Below are 20,127 nucleotides of genomic sequence, written 5' to 3' on the forward strand. Positions count from 1 at the left end.
AATGTTAGTGTTGACGAGAGAGGATGTCCTGTAAATATTGCAGGATACAGGCTGTTGGGCCTTCGGCCGCCGGAGGAAGACAGTGTTCCAAGATCAGGCCTTCAAATCTGGCACCAAGCTCATGGTATACAGGGCTGTAGTGATATCCGGCCTCCTGGGTGGCTCAGAGACATGGACCATATACAGCAATCACCTCAAATCGCTGGAGAAATACCACAACATCCTGCAAATCCCCTGGGAGGATGGACGCTTCAACGTCAGTGCTCTCGATCAAGCCAACATCCCCAGCATCGAAGCATTGACCACACTCGACCAGCTCCATTGGGCGGGCCACATTGTCCGCATTCTCGACACAAGACTCCCACGGAATCCTACACGGCAAGTGAGCCGCAGGTGGGCAGAGGGAACGTTTGAAGGACATCCTCAAAGCCTCCTTGATAAAGTGCAACATCCCCACCGACACCTGGGAATCTCTTGCCAAAGAGCGCCCTAAGTGGAGGAAGAGCATCCGGGAGGGCGCTGAGCACCTCGAGTCTCGCCGCCGAGAACAAGCGCAGGCAGCGGAAGGAGCGTGCGGCAAACCAGACTCCCCACCCACCCTTTCCTTTAACCACTGTCTGCCCCAGCTGTGACAGAGACTGTAATTCCTGTATTGGACTGAACAGCCACCTGAGAACTCACTTTTAGAGTGGAAGCAAGTCTTCCTCGATTTCGAGGGACTGCCTCTGGTGATGACTGGAGCAGTGGTTAATCACGCCCATCCACCACGTGACCCCGCGGCCCAATCCGCTCACTAGAGCAGCTGTCAATCACACGCAACCGCAGCCAGCCATGTCCAAGCACAAGGAGGTGCAATTCATCAGTTCCAACACCAGCAGCAGAGTGGCGCAGCGGAAGCGTGCTGGGCCCATAAGCCAGAGGTCGATGGATCGAAACCATCCTCTGCTAAAGACAACTTTCAATGTGGTTGCAGCCAACACTTGCCCTGCAACTAATCCCAGCCTTGACAAGGATGCATCTCCAAAATCATTCTCTTTCGATTAATTTGAGGAGCTTTGGCTGATAGAGCACACTCATAAAATATGAGCTTGATATTAAAAGTCTTATTGTTTCCTCTTCTTTTACTAAATAAGTTTTGCTGATCTGCAAGCAAATCGGAATATGATGCTGTGGCAATAACTTGGATCTGGCTCAAAGGGCAGGCGTGGGCCGTAAATATAGCTGGATATCGGGTGTACATGAATGGTAGCAGTTGGGGTGGCAGTATTGGTTAAGGACAATGTTAGTGTTGACGAGAGAGGATGTCCTGTAAATATTGCAGGATACAGGCTGTTGGGCCTTCGGCCGCCAGAGGAAGACAGTGTTCCAAGATCAGGCCTTCAAATCTGGCACCAAGCTCATGGTATACAGGGCTGTAGTGATATCCGGCCTCCTGGGTGGCTCAGAGACATGGACCATATACAGCAATCACCTCAAATCGCTGGAGAAATACCACAACATCCTGCAAATCCCCTGGGAGGATAGACGCTTCAACGTCAGTGCTCTCGATCAAGCCAACATCCCCAGCATCGAAGCATTGACCACACTCGACCAGCTCCATTGGGCGGGCCACATTGTCCGCATTCTCGACACAAGACTCCCACGGAATCCTACACGGCAAGTGAGCCGCAGGTGGGCAGAGGGAACGTTTGAAGGACATCCTCAAAGCCTCCTTGATAAAGTGCAACATCCCCACCGACACCTGGGAATCTCTTGCCAAAGAGCGCCCTAAGTGGAGGAAGAGCATCCGGGAGGGCGCTGAGCACCTCGAGTCTCGCCGCCGAGAACAAGCGCAGGCAGCGGAAGGAGCGTGCGGCAAACCAGACTCCCCACCCACTCTTTCCTTTAACCACTGTCTGCCCCAGCTGTGACAGAGACTGTAATTCCTGTATTGGACTGAACAGCCACCTGAGAACTCACTTTTAGAGTGGAAGCAAGTCTTCCTCGATTTCGAGGGACTGCCTCTGGTGATGACTGGAGCAGTGGTTAATCACGCCCATCCACCACGTGACCCCGCGGCCCAATCCGCTCACTAGAGCAGCTGTCAATCACACGCAACCGCAGCCAGCCATGTCCCAGCACAAGGAGGTGCAATTCATCAGTTCCAACACCAGCAGCAGAGTGGCGCAGCGGAAGCGTGCTGGGCCCATAAGCCAGAGGTCGATGGATCGAAACCATCCTCTGCTAAAGACAACTTTTAATGTGGTTGCAGCCAACACTTGCCCTGCAACTAATCCCAGCCTTGACAAGGATGCATCTCCAAAATCATTCTCTTTCAATTAATTTGAGGAGCTTTGGCTGATAGAGCACACTCATAAAATATGAGCTTGATATTAAAAGTCTTATTGTTTCCTCTTCTTTTACTAAATAAGTTTTGCTGATCTGCAAGCAAATCGGAATATGATGCTGTGGCAATAACTGGGATCTGGCTCAAAGGGCAGGCGTGGGCCGTAAATATAGCTGGATATCGGGTGTACATGAATGGTAGCAGTTGGGGTGGCAGTATTGGTTAAGGACAATGTTAGTGTTGACGAGAGAGGATGTCCTGTAAATATTGCAGGATACAGGCTGTTGGGCCTTCGGCCGCCGGAGGAAGACAGTGTTCCAAGATCAGGCCTTCAAATCTGGCACCAAGCTCATGGTATACAGGGCTGTAGTGATATCCGGCCTCCTGGGTGGCTCAGAGACATGGACCATATACAGCAATCACCTCAAATCGCTGGAGAAATACCACAACATCCTGCAAATCCCCTGGGAGGATAGACGCTTCAACGTCAGTGCTCTCGATCAAGCCAACATCCCCAGCATCGAAGCACTGACCACACTCGACCAGCTCCATTGGGCGGGCCACATTGTCCGCATTCTCGACACAAGACTCCCACGGAATCCTACACGGCAAGTGAGCCGCAGGTGGGCAGAGGGAACGTTTGAAGGACATCCTCAAAGCCTCCTTGATAAAGTGCAACATCCCCACCGACACCTGGGAATCTCTTGCCAAAGAGCGCCCTAAGTGGAGGAAGAGCATCCGGGAGGGCGCTGAGCACCTCGAGTCTCGCCGCCGAGAACAAGCGCAGGCAGCGGAAGGAGCGTGCGGCAAACCAGACTCCCCACCCACCCTTTCCTTTAACCACTGTCTGCCCCAGCTGTGACAGAGACTGTAATTCCTGTATTGGACTGAACAGCCACCTGAGAACTCACTTTTCGAGTGGAAGCAAGTCTTCCTCGATTTCGAGGGACTGCCTCTGGTGATGACTGGAGCAGTGGTTAATCACGCCCATCCACCAAGTGACCCCGCGGCCCAATCCGCTCACTAGAGCAGCTGTCAATCACACGCAACCGCAGCCAGCCATGTCCCAGCACAAGGAGGTGCAATTCATCAGTTCCAACACCAGCAGCAGAGTGGCGCAGCGGAAGCGTGCTGGGCCCATAAGCCAGAGGTCGATGGATCGAAACCATCCTCTGCTAAAGACAACTTTTAATGTGGTTGCAGCCAACACTTGCCCTGCAACTAATCCCAGCCTTGACAAGGATGCATCTCCAAAATCATTCTCTTTCGATTAATTTGAGGAGCTTTGGCTGATAGAGCACACTCATAAAATATGAGCTTGATATTAAAAGTCTTATTGTTTCCTCTTCTTTTACTAAATAAGTTTTGCTGATCTGCAAGCAAATCGGAATATGATGCTGTGGCAATAACTTGGATCTGGCTCAAAGGGCAGGCGTGGGCCGTAAATATAGCTGGATATCGGGTGTACATGAATGGTAGCAGTTGGGGTGGCAGTATTGGTTAAGGACAATGTTAGTGTTGACGAGAGAGGATGTCCTGTAAATATTGCAGGATACAGGCTGTTGGGCCTTCGGCCGCCGGAGGAAGACAGTGTTCCAAGATCAGGCCTTCAAATCTGGCACCAATCTCATGGTATACAGGGCTGTAGTGATATCCGGCCTCCTGGGTGGCTCAGAGACATGGACCATATACAGCAATCACCTCAAATCGCTGGAGAAATACCACAACATCCTGCAAATCCCCTGGGAGGATAGACGCTTCAACGTCAGTGCTCTCGATCAAGCCAACATCCCCAGCATCGAAGCACTGACCACACTCGACCAGCTCCATTGGGCGGGCCACATTGTCCGCATTCTCGACACAAGACTCCCACGGAATCCTACACGGCAAGTGAGCCGCAGGTGGGCAGAGGGAACGTTTGAAGGACATCCTCAAAGCCTCCTTGATAAAGTGCAACATCCCCACCGACACCTGGGAATCTCTTGCCAAAGAGCGCCCTAAGTGGAGGAAGAGCATCCGGGAGGGCGCTGAGCACCTCGAGTCTCGCCGCCGAGAACAAGCGCAGGCAGCGGAAGGAGCGTGCGGCAAACCAGACTCCCCACCCACCCTTTCCTTTAACCACTGTCTGCCCCAGCTGTGACAGAGACTGTAATTCCTGTATTGGACTGAACAGCCACCTGAGAACTCACTTTTAGAGTGGAAGCAAGTCTTCCTCGATTTCGAGGGACTGCCTCTGGTGATGACTGGAGCAGTGGTTAATCACGCCCATCTACCACGTGACCCCGCGGCCCAATCCGCTCACTAGAGCAGCTGTCAATCACACGCAACCGCAGCCAGCCATGTCCCAGCACAAGGAGGTGCAATTCATCAGTTCCAACACCAGCAGCAGAGTGGCGCAGCGGAAGCGTGCTGGGCCCATAAGCCAGAGGTCGATGGATCGAAACCATCCTCTGCTAAAGACAACTTTTAATGTGGTTGCAGCCAACACTTGCCCTGCAACTAATCCCAGCCTTGACAAGGATGCATCTCCAAAATCATTCTCTTTCAATTAATTTGAGGAGCTTTGGCTGATAGAGCACACTCATAAAATATGAGCTTGATATTAAAAGTCTTATTGTTTCCTCTTCTTTTACTAAATAAGTTTTGCTGATCTGCAAGCAAATCGGAATATGATGCTGTGGCAATAACTGGGATCTGGCTCAAAGGGCAGGCGTGGGCCGTAAATATAGCTGGATATCGGGTGTACATGAATGGTAGCAGTTGGGGTGGCAGTATTGGTTAAGGACAATGTTAGTGTTGACGAGAGAGGATGTCCTGTAAATATTGCAGGATACAGGCTGTTGGGCCTTCGGCCGCCGGAGGAAGACAGTGTTCCAAGATCAGGCCTTCAAATCTGGCACCAAGCTCATGGTATACAGGGCTGTAGTGATATCCGGCCTCCTGGGTGGCTCAGAGACATGGACCATATACAGCAATCACCTCAAATCGCTGGAGAAATACCACAACATCCTGCAAATCCCCTGGGAGGATGGACGCTTCAACGTCAGTGCTCTCGATCAAGCCAACATCCCCAGCATCGAAGCACTGACCACACTCGACCAGCTCCATTGGGCGGGCCACATTGTCCGCATTCTCGACACAAGACTCCCACGGAATCCTACACGGCAAGTGAGCCGCAGGTGGGCAGAGGGAACGTTTGAAGGACATCCTCAAAGCCTCCTTGATAAAGTGCAACATCCCCACCGACACCTGGGAATCTCTTGCCAAAGAGCGCCCTAAGTGGAGGAAGAGCATCCGGGAGGGCGCTGAGCACCTCGAGTCTCGCCGCCGAGAACAAGCGCAGGCAGCGGAAGGAGCGTGCGGCAAACCAGACTCCCCACCCACCCTTTCCTTTAACCACTGTCTGCCCCAGCTGTGACAGAGACTGTAATTCCTGTATTGGACTGAACAGCCACCTGAGAACTCACTTTTCGAGTGGAAGCAAGTCTTCCTCGATTTCGAGGGACTGCCTCTGGTGATGACTGGAGCAGTGGTTAATCACGCCCATCCACCACGTGACCCCGCGGCCCAATCCGCTCACTAGAGCAGCTGTCAATCACACGCAACCGCAGCCAGCCATGTCCCAGCACAAGGAGGTGCAATTCATCAGTTCCAACACCAGCAGCAGAGTGGTGCAGCGGAAGCGTGCTGGGCCCATAAGCCAGAGGTCGATGGATCGAAACCATCCTCTGCTAAAGACAGCTTTTAATGTGGTTGCAGCCAACACTTGCCCTGCAACTAACCCCAGCCTTGACAAGGATGCATCTCCAAAATCATTCTCTTTCAATTAATTTGAGGAGCTTTGGCTGATAGAGCACACTCATAAAATATGAGCTTGATATTAAAAGTCTTATTGTTTCCTCTTCTTTTACTAAATAAGTTTTGCTGATCTGCAAGCAAATCGGAATATGATGCTGTGGCAATAACTGGGATCTGGCTCAAAGGGCAGGCGTGGGCCGTAAATATAGCTGGATATCGGGTGTACATGAATGGTAGCAGTTGGGGTGGCAGTATTGGTTAAGGACAATGTTAGTGTTGACGAGAGAGGATGTCCTGTAAATATTGCAGGATACAGGCTGTTGGGCCTTCGGCCGCCGGAGGAAGACAGTGTTCCAAGATCAGGCCTTCAAATCTGGCACCAAGCTCATGGTATACAGGGCTGTAGTGATATCCGGCCTCCTGGGTGGCTCAGAGACATGGACCATATACAGCAATCACCTCAAATCGCTGGAGAAATACCACAACATCCTGCAAATCCCCTGGGAGGATGGACGCTTCAACGTCAGTGCTCTCGATCAAGCCAACATCCCCAGCATCGAAGCACTGACCACACTCGACCAGCTCCATTGGGCGGGCCACATTGTCCGCATTCTCGACACAAGACTCCCACGGAATCCTACACGGCAAGTGAGCCGCAGGTGGGCAGAGGGAACGTTTGAAGGACATCCTCAAAGCCTCCTTGATAAAGTGCAACATCCCCACCGACACCTGGGAATCTCTTGCCAAAGAGCGCCCTAAGTGGAGGAAGAGCATCCGGGAGGGCGCTGAGCACCTCGAGTCTCGCCGCCGAGAACAAGCGCAGGCAGCGGAAGGAGCGTGCGGCAAACCAGACTCCCCACCCACCCTTTCCTTTAACCACTGTCTGCCCCAGCTGTGACAGAGACTGTAATTCCTGTATTGGACTGAACAGCCACCTGAGAACTCACTTTTAGAGTGGAAGCAAGTCTTCCTCGATTTCGAGGGACTGCCTCTGGTGATGACTGGAGCAGTGGTTAATCACGCCCATCCACCACGTGACCCCGCGGCCCAATCCGCTCACTAGAGCAGCTGTCAATCACACGCAACCGCAGCCAGCCATGTCCCAGCACAAGGAGGTGCAATTCATCAGTTCCAACACCAGCAGCAGAGTGGCGCAGCGGAAGCGTGCTGGGCCCATAACCCAGAGGTCGATGGATCGAAACCATCCTCTGCTAAAGACAACTTTTAATGTGGTTGCAGCCAACACTTGCCCTGCAACTAATCCCAGCCTTGACAAGGATGCATCTCCAAAATCATTCTCTTTCGATTAATTTGAGGAGCTTTGGCTGATAGAGCACACTCATAAAATATGAGCTTGATATTAAAAGTCTTATTGTTTCCTCTTCTTTTACTAAATAAGTTTTGCTGATCTGCAAGCAAATCGGAATATGATGCTGTGGCAATAACTGGGATCTGGCTCAAAGGGCAGGCGTGGGCCGTAAATATAGCTGGATATCGGGTGTACATGAATGGTAGCAGTTGGGGTGGCAGTATTGGTTAAGGACAATGTTAGTGTTGACGAGAGAGGATGTCCTGTAAATATTGCAGGATACAGGCTGTTGGGCCTTCGGCCGCCGGAGGAAGACAGTGTTCCAAGATCAGGCCTTCAAATCTGGCACCAAGCTCATGGTATACAGGGCTGTAGTGATATCCGGCCTCCTGGGTGGCTCAGAGACATGGACCATATACAGCAATCACCTCAAATCGCTGGAGAAATACCACAACATCCTGCAAATCCCCTGGGAGGATGGACGCTTCAACGTCAGTGCTCTCGATCAAGCCAACATCCCCAGCATCGAAGCACTGACCACACTCGACCAGCTCCATTGGGCGGGCCACATTGTCCGCATTCTCGACACAAGACTCCCACGGAATCCTACACGGCAAGTGAGCCGCAGGTGGGCAGAGGGAACGTTTGAAGGACATCCTCAAAGCCTCCTTGATAAAGTGCAACATCCCCACCGACACCTGGGAATCTCTTGCCAAAGAGCGCCCTAAGTGGAGGAAGAGCATCCGGGAGGGCGCTGAGCACCTCGAGTCTCGCCGCCGAGAACAAGCGCAGGCAGCGGAAGGAGCGTGCGGCAAACCAGACTCCCCACCCACCCTTTCCTTTAACCACTGTCTGCCCCAGCTGTGACAGAGACTGTAATTCCTGTATTGGACTGAACAGCCACCTGAGAACTCACTTTTCGAGTGGAAGCAAGTCTTCCTCGATTTCGAGGGACTGCCTCTGGTGATGACTGGAGCAGTGGTTAATCACGCCCATCCACCACGTGACCCCGCGGCCCAATCCGCTCACTAGAGCAGCTGTCAATCACACGCAACCGCAGCCAGCCATGTCCCAGCACAAGGAGGTGCAATTCATCAGTTCCAACACCAGCAGCAGAGTGGTGCAGCGGAAGCGTGCTGGGCCCATAAGCCAGAGGTCGATGGATCGAAACCATCCTCTGCTAAAGACAGCTTTTAATGTGGTTGCAGCCAACACTTGCCCTGCAACTAACCCCAGCCTTGACAAGGATGCATCTCCAAAATCATTCTCTTTCAATTAATTTGAGGAGCTTTGGCTGATAGAGCACACTCATAAAATATGAGCTTGATATTAAAAGTCTTATTGTTTCCTCTTCTTTTACTAAATAAGTTTTGCTGATCTGCAAGCAAATCGGAATATGATGCTGTGGCAATAACTGGGATCTGGCTCAAAGGGCAGGCGTGGGCCGTAAATATAGCTGGATATCGGGTGTACATGAATGGTAGCAGTTGGGGTGGCAGTATTGGTTAAGGACAATGTTAGTGTTGACGAGAGAGGATGTCCTGTAAATATTGCAGGATACAGGCTGTTGGGCCTTCGGCCGCCGGAGGAAGACAGTGTTCCAAGATCAGGCCTTCAAATCTGGCACCAAGCTCATGGTATACAGGGCTGTAGTGATATCCGGCCTCCTGGGTGGCTCAGAGACATGGACCATATACAGCAATCACCTCAAATCGCTGGAGAAATACCACAACATCCTGCAAATCCCCTGGGAGGATGGACGCTTCAACGTCAGTGCTCTCGATCAAGCCAACATCCCCAGCATCGAAGCACTGACCACACTCGACCAGCTCCATTGGGCGGGCCACATTGTCCGCATTCTCGACACAAGACTCCCACGGAATCCTACACGGCAAGTGAGCCGCAGGTGGGCAGAGGGAACGTTTGAAGGACATCCTCAAAGCCTCCTTGATAAAGTGCAACATCCCCACCGACACCTGGGAATCTCTTGCCAAAGAGCGCCCTAAGTGGAGGAAGAGCATCCGGGAGGGCGCTGAGCACCTCGAGTCTCGCCGCCGAGAACAAGCGCAGGCAGCGGAAGGAGCGTGCGGCAAACCAGACTCCCCACCCACCCTTTCCTTTAACCACTGTCTGCCCCAGCTGTGACAGAGACTGTAATTCCTGTATTGGACTGAACAGCCACCTGAGAACTCACTTTTAGAGTGGAAGCAAGTCTTCCTCGATTTCGAGGGACTGCCTCTGGTGATGACTGGAGCAGTGGTTAATCACGCCCATCCACCACGTGACCCCGCGGCCCAATCCGCTCACTAGAGCAGCTGTCAATCACACGCAACCGCAGCCAGCCATGTCCCAGCACAAGGAGGTGCAATTCATCAGTTCCAACACCAGCAGCAGAGTGGCGCAGCGGAAGCGTGCTGGGCCCATAACCCAGAGGTCGATGGATCGAAACCATCCTCTGCTAAAGACAACTTTTAATGTGGTTGCAGCCAACACTTGCCCTGCAACTAATCCCAGCCTTGACAAGGATGCATCTCCAAAATCATTCTCTTTCGATTAATTTGAGGAGCTTTGGCTGATAGAGCACACTCATAAAATATGAGCTTGATATTAAAAGTCTTATTGTTTCCTCTTCTTTTACTAAATAAGTTTTGCTGATCTGCAAGCAAATCGGAATATGATGCTGTGGCAATAACTTGGATCTGGCTCAAAGGGCAGGCGTGGGCCGTAAATATAGCTGGATATCGGGTGTACATGAATGGTAGCAGTTGGGGTGGCAGTATTGGTTAAGGACAATGTTAGTGTTGACGAGAGAGGATGTCCTGTAAATATTGCAGGATACAGGCTGTTGGGCCTTCGGCCGCCGGAGGAAGACAGTGTTCCAAGATCAGGCCTTCAAATCTGGCACCAAGCTCATGGTATACAGGGCTGTAGTGATATCCGGCCTCCTGGGTGGCTCAGAGACATGGACCATATACAGCAATCACCTCAAATCGCTGGAGAAATACCACAACATCCTGCAAATCCCCTGGGAGGATGGACGCTTCAACGTCAGTGCTCTCGATCAAGCCAACATCCCCAGCATCGAAGCACTGACCACACTCGACCAGCTCCATTGGGCGGGCCACATTGTCCGCATTCTCGACACAAGACTCCCACGGAATCCTACACGGCAAGTGAGCCGCAGGTGGGCAGAGGGAACGTTTGAAGGACATCCTCAAAGCCTCCTTGATAAAGTGCAACATCCCCACCGACACCTGGGAATCTCTTGCCAAAGAGCGCCCTAAGTGGAGGAAGAGCATCCGGGAGGGCGCTGAGCACCTCGAGTCTCGCCGCCGAGAACAAGCGCAGGCAGCGGAAGGAGCGTGCGGCAAACCAGACTCCCCACCCACCCTTTCCTTTAACCACTGTCTGCCCCAGCTGTGACAGAGACTGTAATTCCTGTATTGGACTGAACAGCCACCTGAGAACTCACTTTTAGAGTGGAAGCAAGTCTTCCTCGATTTCGAGGGACTGCCTCTGGTGATGACTGGAGCAGTGGTTAATCACGCCCATCCACCACGTGACCCCGCGGCCCAATCCGCTCACTAGAGCAGCTGTCAATCACACGCAACCGCAGCCAGCCATGTCCCAGCACAAGGAGGTGCAATTCATCAGTTCCAACACCAGCAGCAGAGTGGCGCAGCGGAAGCGTGCTGGGCCCATAACCCAGAGGTCGATGGATCGAAACCATCCTCTGCTAAAGACAACTTTTAATGTGGTTGCAGCCAACACTTGCCCTGCAACTAATCCCAGCCTTGACAAGGATGCATCTCCAAAATCATTCTCTTTCGATTAATTTGAGGAGCTTTGGCTGATAGAGCACACTCATAAAATATGAGCTTGATATTAAAAGTCTTATTGTTTCCTCTTCTTTTACTAAATAAGTTTTGCTGATCTGCAAGCAAATCGGAATATGATGCTGTGGCAATAACTTGGATCTGGCTCAAAGGGCAGGCGTGGGCCGTAAATATAGCTGGATATCGGGTGTACATGAATGGTAGCAGTTGGGGTGGCAGTATTGGTTAAGGACAATGTTAGTGTTGACGAGAGAGGATGTCCTGTAAATATTGCAGGATACAGGCTGTTGGGCCTTCGGCCGCCGGAGGAAGACAGTGTTCCAAGATCAGGCCTTCAAATCTGGCACCAAGCTCATGGTATACAGGGCTGTAGTGATATCCGGCCTCCTGGGTGGCTCAGAGACATGGACCATATACAGCAATCACCTCAAATCGCTGGAGAAATACCACAACATCCTGCAAATCCCCTGGGAGGATAGACGCTTCAACGTCAGTGCTCTCGATCAAGCCAACATCCCCAGCATCGAAGCATTGACCACACTCGACCAGCTCCATTGGGCGGGCCACATTGTCCGCATTCTCGACACAAGACTCCCACGGAATCCTACACGGCAAGTGAGCCGCAGGTGGGCAGAGGGAACGTTTGAAGGACATCCTCAAAGCCTCCTTGATAAAGTGCAACATCCCCACCGACACCTGGGAATCTCTTGCCAAAGAGCGCCCTAAGTGGAGGAAGAGCATCCGGGAGGGCGCTGAGCACCTCGAGTCTCGCCGCCGAGAACAAGCGCAGGCAGCGGAAGGAGCGTGCGGCAAACCAGACTCCCCACCCACCCTTTCCTTTAACCACTGTCTGCCCCAGCTGTGACAGAGACTGTAATTCCTGTATTGGACTGAACAGCCACCTGAGAACTCACTTTTAGAGTGGAAGCAAGTCTTCCTCGATTTCGAGGGACTGCCTCTGGTGATGACTGGAGCAGTGGTTAATCACGCCCATCCACCACGTGACCCCGCGGCCCAATCCGCTCACTAGAGCAGCTGTCAATCACACGCAACCGCAACCAGCCATGTCCCAGCACAAGGAGGTGCAATTCATCAGTTCCAACACCAGCAGCAGAGTGGCGCAGCGGAAGCGTGCTGGGCCCATAACCCAGAGGTCGATGGATCGAAACCATCCTCTGCTAAAGACAACTTTTAATGTGGTTGCAGCCAACACTTGCCCTGCAACTAATCCCAGCCTTGACAAGGATGCATCTCCAAAATCATTCTCTTTCAATTAATTTGAGGAGCTTTGGCTGATAGAGCACACTCATAAAATATGAGCTTGATATTAAAAGTCTTATTGTTTCCTCTTCTTTTACTAAATAAGTTTTGCTGATCTGCAAGCAAATCGGAATATGATGCTGTGGCAATAACTGGGATCTGGCTCAAAGGGCAGGCGTGGGCCGTAAATATAGCTGGATATCGGGTGTACATGAATGGTAGCAGTTGGGGTGGCAGTATTGGTTAAGGACAATGTTAGTGTTGACGAGAGAGGATGTCCTGTAAATATTGCAGGATACAGGCTGTTGGGCCTTCGGCCGCCGGAGGAAGACAGTGTTCCAAGATCAGGCCTTCAAATCTGGCACCAAGCTCATGGTATACAGGGCTGTAGTGATATCCGGCCTCCTGGGTGGCTCAGAGACATGGACCATATACAGCAATCACCTCAAATCGCTGGAGAAATACCACAACATCCTGCAAATCCCCTGGGAGGATGGACGCTTCAACATCAGTGCTCTCGATCAAGCCAACATCCCCAGCATCGAAGCACTGACCACACTCGACCAGCTCCATTGGGCGGGCCACATTGTCCGCATTCTCGACACAAGACTCCCACGGAATCCTACACGGCAAGTGAGCCGCAGGTGGGCAGAGGGAACGTTTGAAGGACATCCTCAAAGCCTCCTTGATAAAGTGCAACATCCCCACCGACACCTGGGAATCTCTTGCCAAAGAGCGCCCTAAGTGGAGGAAGAGCATCCGGGAGGGCGCTGAGCACCTCGAGTCTCGCCGCCGAGAACAAGCGCAGGCAGCGGAAGGAGCGTGCGGCAAACCAGACTCCCCACCCACCCTTTCCTTTAACCACTGTCTGCCCCAGCTGTGACAGAGACTGTAATTCCTGTATTGGACTGAACAGCCACCTGAGAACTCACTTTTAGAGTGGAAGCAAGTCTTCCTCGATTTCGAGGGACTGCCTCTGGTGATGACTGGAGCAGTGGTTAATCACGCCCATCCACCAAGTGACCCCGCGGCCCAATCCGCTCACTAGAGCAGCTGTCAATCACACGCAACCGCAGCCAGCCATGTCCCAGCACAAGGAGGTGCAATTCATCAGTTCCAACACCAGCAGCAGAGTGGCGCAGCGGAAGCGTGCTGGGCCCATAAGCCAGAGGTCGATGGATCGAAACCATCCTCTGCTAAAGACAACTTTTAATGTGGTTGCAGCCAACACTTGCCCTGCAACTAATCCCAGCCTTGACAAGGATGCATCTCCAAAATCATTCTCTTTCGATTAATTTGAGGAGCTTTGGCTGATAGAGCACACTCATAAAATATGAGCTTGATATTAAAAGTCTTATTGTTTCCTCTTCTTTTACTAAATAAGTTTTGCTGATCTGCAAGCAAATCGGAATATGATGCTGTGGCAATAACTTGGATCTGGCTCAAAGGGCAGGCGTGGGCCGTAAATATAGCTGGATATCGGGTGTACATGAATGGTAGCAGTTGGGGTGGCAGTATTGGTTAAGGACAATGTTAGTGTTGACGAGAGAGGATGTCCTGTAAATATTGCAGGATACAGGCTGTTGGGCCTTCGGCCGCCGGAGGAAGACAGTGTTCCAAGATCAGGCCTTCAAATCTGGCACCAAGCTCATGGTATACAGGGCTGTAGTGATATCCGGCCTCCTGGGTGGCTCAGAGACATGGACCATATACAGCAATCACCTCAAATCGCTGGAGAAATACCACAACATCCTGCAAATCCCCTGGGAGGATGGACGCTTCAACGTCAGTGCTCTCGATCAAGCCAACATCCCCAGCATCGAAGCACTGACCACACTCGACCAGCTCCATTGGGCGGGCCACATTGTCCGCATTCTCGACACAAGACTCCCACGGAATCCTACACGGCAAGTGAGCCGCAGGTGGGCAGAGGGAACGTTTGAAGGACATCCTCAAAGCCTCCTTGATAAAGTGCAACATCCCCACCGACACCTGGGAATCTCTTGCCAAAGAGCGCCCTAAGTGGAGGAAGAGCATCCGGGAGGGCGCTGAGCACCTCGAGTCTCGCCGCCGAGAACAAGCGCAGGCAGCGGAAGGAGCGTGCGGCAAACCAGACTCCCCACCCACCCTTTCCTTTAACCACTGTCTGCCCCAGCTGTGACAGAGACTGTAATTCCTGTATTGGACTGAACAGCCACCTGAGAACTCACTTTTAGAGTGGAAGCAAGTCTTCCTCGATTTCGAGGGACTGCCTCTGGTGATGACTGGAGCAGTGGTTAATCACGCCCATCCACCACGTGACCCCGCGGCCCAATCCGCTCACTAGAGCAGCTGTCAATCACACGCAACCGCAGCCAGCCATGTCCCAGCACAAGGAGGTGCAATTCATCAGTTCCAACACCAGCAGCAGAGTGGCGCAGCGGAAGCGTGCTGGGCCCATAACCCAGAGGTCGATGGATCGAAACCATCCTCTGCTAAAGACAACTTTTAATGTGGTTGCAGCCAACACTTGCCCTGCAACTAATCCCAGCCTTGACAAGGATGCATCTCCAAAATCATTCTCTTTCGATTAATTTGAGGAGCTTTGGCTGATAGAGCACACTCATAAAATATGAGCTTGATATTAAAAGTCTTATTGTTTCCTCTTCTTTTACTAAATAAGTTTTGCTGATCTGCAAGCAAATCGGAATATGATGCTGTGGCAATAACTTGGATCTGGCTCAAAGGGCAGGCGTGGGCCGTAAATATAGCTGGATATCGGGTGTACATGAATGGTAGCAGTTGGGGTGGCAGTATTGGTTAAGGACAATGTTAGTGTTGACGAGAGAGGATGTCCTGTAAATATTGCAGGATACAGGCTGTTGGGCCTTCGGCCGCCGGAGGAAGACAGTGTTCCAAGATCAGGCCTTCAAATCTGGCACCAAGCTCATGGTATACAGGGCTGTAGTGATATCCGGCCTCCTGGGTGGCTCAGAGACATGGACCATATACAGCAATCACCTCAAATCGCTGGAGAAATACCACAACATCCTGCAAATCCCCTGGGAGGATAGACGCTTCAACGTCAGTGCTCTCGATCAAGCCAACATCCCCAGCATCGAAGCATTGACCACACTCGACCAGCTCCATTGGGCGGGCCACATTGTCCGCATTCTCGACACAAGACTCCCACGGAATCCTACACGGCAAGTGAGCCGCAGGTGGGCAGAGGGAACGTTTGAAGGACATCCTCAAAGCCTCCTTGATAAAGTGCAACATCCCCACCGACACCTGGGAATCTCTTGCCAAAGAGCGCCCTAAGTGGAGGAAGAGCATCCGGGAGGGCGCTGAGCACCTCGAGTCTCGCCGCCGAGAACAAGCGCAGGCAGCGGAAGGAGCGTGCGGCAAACCAGACTCCCCACCCACCCTTTCCTTTAACCACTGTCTGCCCCAGCTGTGACAGAGACTGTAATTCCTGTATTGGACTGAACAGCCACCTGAGAACTCACTTTTAGAGTGGAAGCAAGTCTTCCTCGATTTCGAGGGACTGCCTCTGGTGATGACTGGAGCAGTGGTTAATCACGCCCATCCACCACGTGACCCCGCGGCCCAATCCGCTCACTAGAGCAGCTGTCAATCACACGCAACCGCAACCAGCCATGTCCCAGCACAAGGAGGTGCAATTCATCAGTTCCAACACCAGCAGCAGAGTGGCGCAGCGGAAGCGTGCTGGGCCCATAACCCAGAGGTCGATGGATCGAAACCATCCTCTGCTAAAGACAACTTTTAATGTGGTTGCAGCCAACACTTGCCCTGCAACTAATCCCAGCCTTGACAAGGATGCATCTCCAAAATCATTCTCTTTCAATTAATTTGAGGAGCTTTGGCTGATAGAGCACACTCATAAAATATGAGCTTGATATTAAAAGTCTTATTGTTTCCTCTTCTTTTACTAAATAAGTTTTGCTGATCTGCAAGCAAATCGGAATATGATGCTGTGGCAATAACTGGGATCTGGCTCAAAGGGCAGGCGTGGGCCGTAAATATAGCTGGATATCGGGTGTACATGAATGGTAGCAGTTGGGGTGGCAGTATTGGTTAAGGACAATGTTAGTGTTGACGAGAGAGGATGTCCTGTAAATATTGCAGGATACAGGCTGTTGGGCCTTCGGCCGCCGGAGGAAGACAGTGTTCCAAGATCAGGCCTTCAAATCTGGCACCAAGCTCATGGTATACAGGGCTGTAGTGATATCCGGCCTCCTGGGTGGCTCAGAGACATGGACCATATACAGCAATCACCTCAAATCGCTGGAGAAATACCACAACATCCTGCAAATCCCCTGGGAGGATGGACGCTTCAACATCAGTGCTCTCGATCAAGCCAACATCCCCAGCATCGAAGCACTGACCACACTCGACCAGCTCCATTGGGCGGGCCACATTGTCCGCATTCTCGACACAAGACTCCCACGGAATCCTACACGGCAAGTGAGCCGCAGGTGGGCAGAGGGAACGTTTGAAGGACATCCTCAAAGCCTCCTTGATAAAGTGCAACATCCCCACCGACACCTGGGAATCTCTTGCCAAAGAGCGCCCTAAGTGGAGGAAGAGCATCCGGGAGGGCGCTGAGCACCTCGAGTCTCGCCGCCGAGAACAAGCGCAGGCAGCGGAAGGAGCGTGCGGCAAACCAGACTCCCCACCCACCCTTTCCTTTAACCACTGTCTGCCCCAGCTGTGACAGAGACTGTAATTCCTGTATTGGACTGAACAGCCACCTGAGAACTCACTTTTAGAGTGGAAGCAAGTCTTCCTCGATTTCGAGGGACTGCCTCTGGTGATGACTGGAGCAGTGGTTAATCACGCCCATCCACCAAGTGACCCCGCGGCCCAATCCGCTCACTAGAGCAGCTGTCAATCACACGCAACCGCAGCCAGCCATGTCCCAGCACAAGGAGGTGCAATTCATCAGTTCCAACACCAGCAGCAGAGTGGCGCAGCGGAAGCGTGCTGGGCCCATAAGCCAGAGGTCGATGGATCGAAACCATCCTCTGCTAAAGACAACTTTTAATGTGGTTGCAGCCAACACTTGCCCTGCAACTAATCCCAGCCTTGACAAGGATGCATCTCCAAAATCATTCTCTTTCGATTAATTTGAGGAGCTTTGGCTGATAGAGCACACTCATAAAATATGAGCTTGATATTAAAAGTCTTATTGTTTCCTCTTCTTTTACTAAATAAGTTTTGCTGATCTGCAAGCAAATCGGAATATGATGCTGTGGCAATAACTTGGATCTGGCTCAAAGGGCAGGCGTGGGCCGTAAATATAGCTGGATATCGGGTGTACATGAATGGTAGCAGTTGGGGTGGCAGTATTGGTTAAGGACAATGTTAGTGTTGACGAGAGAGGATGTCCTGTAAATATTGCAGGATACAGGCTGTTGGGCCTTCGGCCGCCGGAGGAAGACAGTGTTCCAAGATCAGGCCTTCAAATCTGGCACCAAGCTCATGGTATACAGGGCTGTAGTGATATCCGGCCTCCTGGGTGGCTCAGAGACATGGACCATATACAGCAATCACCTCAAATCGCTGGAGAAATACCACAACATCCTGCAAATCCCCTGGGAGGATAGACGCTTCAACGTCAGTGCTCTCGATCAAGCCAACATCCCCAGCATCGAAGCATTGACCACACTCGACCAGCTCCATTGGGCGGGCCACATTGTCCGCATTCTCGACACAAGACTCCCACGGAATCCTACACGGCAAGTGAGCCGCAGGTGGGCAGAGGGAACGTTTGAAGGACATCCTCAAAGCCTCCTTGATAAAGTGCAACATCCCCACCGACACCTGGGAATCTCTTGCCAAAGAGCGCCCTAAGTGGAGGAAGAGCATCCGGGAGGGCGCTGAGCACCTCGAGTCTCGCCGCCGAGAACAAGCGCAGGCAGCGGAAGGAGCGTGCGGCAAACCAGACTCCCCACCCACCCTTTCCTTTAACCACTGTCTGCCCCAGCTGTGACAGAGACTGTAATTCCTGTATTGGACTGAACAGCCACCTGAGAACTCACTTTTAGAGTGGAAGCAAGTCTTCCTCGATTTCGAGGGACTGCCTCTGGTGATGACTGGAGCAGTGGTTAATCACGCCCATCCACCACGTGACCCCGCGGCCCAATCCGCTCACTAGAGCAGCTGTCAATCACACGCAACCGCAACCAGCCATGTCCCAGCACAAGGAGGTGCAATTCATCAGTTCCAACACCAGCAGCAGAGTGGCGCAGCGGAAGCGTGCTGGGCCCATAACCCAGAGGTCGATGGATCGAAACCATCCTCTGCTAAAGACAACTTTTAATGTGGTTGCAGCCAACACTTGCCCTGCAACTAATCCCAGCCTTGACAAGGATGCATCTCCAAAATCATTCTCTTTCAATTAATTTGAGGAGCTTTGGCTGATAGAGCACACTCATAAAATATGAGCTTGATATTAAAAGTCTTATTGTTTCCTCTTCTTTTACTAAATAAGTTTTGCTGATCTGCAAGCAAATCGGAATATGATGCTGTGGCAATAACTGGGATCTGGCTCAAAGGGCAGGCGTGGGCCGTAAATATAGCTGGATATCGGGTGTACATGAATGGTAGCAGTTGGGGTGGCAGTATTGGTTAAGGACAATGTTAGTGTTGACGAGAGAGGATGTCCTGTAAATATTGCAGGATACAGGCTGTTGGGCCTTCGGCCGCCGGAGGAAGACAGTGTTCCAAGATCAGGCCTTCAAATCTGGCACCAAGCTCATGGTATACAGGGCTGTAGTGATATCCGGCCTCCTGGGTGGCTCAGAGACATGGACCATATACAGCAATCACCTCAAATCGCTGGAGAAATACCACAACATCCTGCAAATCCCCTGGGAGGATGGACGCTTCAACATCAGTGCTCTCGATCAAGCCAACATCCCCAGCATCGAAGCACTGACCACACTCGACCAGCTCCATTGGGCGGGCCACATTGTCCGCATTCTCGACACAAGACTCCCACGGAATCCTACACGGCAAGTGAGCCGCAGGTGGGCAGAGGGAACGTTTGAAGGACATCCTCAAAGCCTCCTTGATAAAGTGCAACATCCCCACCGACACCTGGGAATCTCTTGCCAAAGAGCGCCCTAAGTGGAGGAAGAGCATCCGGGAGGGCGCTGAGCACCTCGAGTCTCGCCGCCGAGAACAAGCGCAGGCAGCGGAAGGAGCGTGCGGCAAACCAGACTCCCCACCCACCCTTTCCTTTAACCACTGTCTGCCCCAGCTGTGACAGAGACTGTAATTCCTGTATTGGACTGAACAGCCACCTGAGAACTCACTTTTAGAGTGGAAGCAAGTCTTCCTCGATTTCGAGGGACTGCCTCTGGTGATGACTGGAGCAGTGGTTAATCACGCCCATCCACCACGTGACCCCGTGGCCCAATCCGCTCACTAGAGCAGCTGTCAATCACACGCAACCGCAGCCAGCCATGTCCCAGCACAAGGAGGTGCAATTCATCAGTTCCAACACCAGCAGCAGAGTGGCGCAGCGGAAGCGTGCTGGGCCCATAAGCCAGAGGTCGATGGATCGAAACCATCCTCTGCTAAAGACAACT

At 52.1% G+C, this 20,127-nt stretch overlaps 7 non-coding genes across 7 annotated transcripts; all 7 read left to right on the forward strand.

Moving 5' to 3' along the window:
* The first annotated feature begins 7,266 nt into the window (after nt 1-7,266).
* trnam-cau (transfer RNA methionine (anticodon CAU)) lies at nt 7,267-7,338 on the forward strand. Its single transcript has one exon. It is a non-coding gene; the product is annotated as a tRNA-Met (tRNA).
* Nucleotides 7,339-9,822: 2,484 nt separating this feature from the next.
* Nucleotides 9,823-9,894, forward strand: trnam-cau (transfer RNA methionine (anticodon CAU)). The gene has a single exon. It is a non-coding gene; the product is annotated as a tRNA-Met (tRNA).
* Nucleotides 9,895-11,100: 1,206 nt separating this feature from the next.
* On the forward strand, nt 11,101-11,172 carry trnam-cau (transfer RNA methionine (anticodon CAU)). Its single transcript has one exon. It is a non-coding gene; the product is annotated as a tRNA-Met (tRNA).
* Nucleotides 11,173-12,378: 1,206 nt separating this feature from the next.
* On the forward strand, nt 12,379-12,450 carry trnam-cau (transfer RNA methionine (anticodon CAU)). The gene has a single exon. It is a non-coding gene; the product is annotated as a tRNA-Met (tRNA).
* A 2,484-nt stretch (nt 12,451-14,934) lies between these two features.
* On the forward strand, nt 14,935-15,006 carry trnam-cau (transfer RNA methionine (anticodon CAU)). Its single transcript has one exon. It is a non-coding gene; the product is annotated as a tRNA-Met (tRNA).
* Nucleotides 15,007-16,212: 1,206 nt separating this feature from the next.
* Nucleotides 16,213-16,284, forward strand: trnam-cau (transfer RNA methionine (anticodon CAU)). Its single transcript has one exon. It is a non-coding gene; the product is annotated as a tRNA-Met (tRNA).
* Nucleotides 16,285-18,768: 2,484 nt separating this feature from the next.
* On the forward strand, nt 18,769-18,840 carry trnam-cau (transfer RNA methionine (anticodon CAU)). The gene has a single exon. It is a non-coding gene; the product is annotated as a tRNA-Met (tRNA).
* The last annotated feature ends 1,287 nt before the right edge of the window (nt 18,841-20,127 follow it).

This window comes from Pristiophorus japonicus, unplaced genomic scaffold, assembly GCF_044704955.1.
Source record: "Pristiophorus japonicus isolate sPriJap1 unplaced genomic scaffold, sPriJap1.hap1 HAP1_SCAFFOLD_539, whole genome shotgun sequence".
Taxonomy (NCBI): domain Eukaryota; kingdom Metazoa; phylum Chordata; class Chondrichthyes; family Pristiophoridae; genus Pristiophorus; species Pristiophorus japonicus.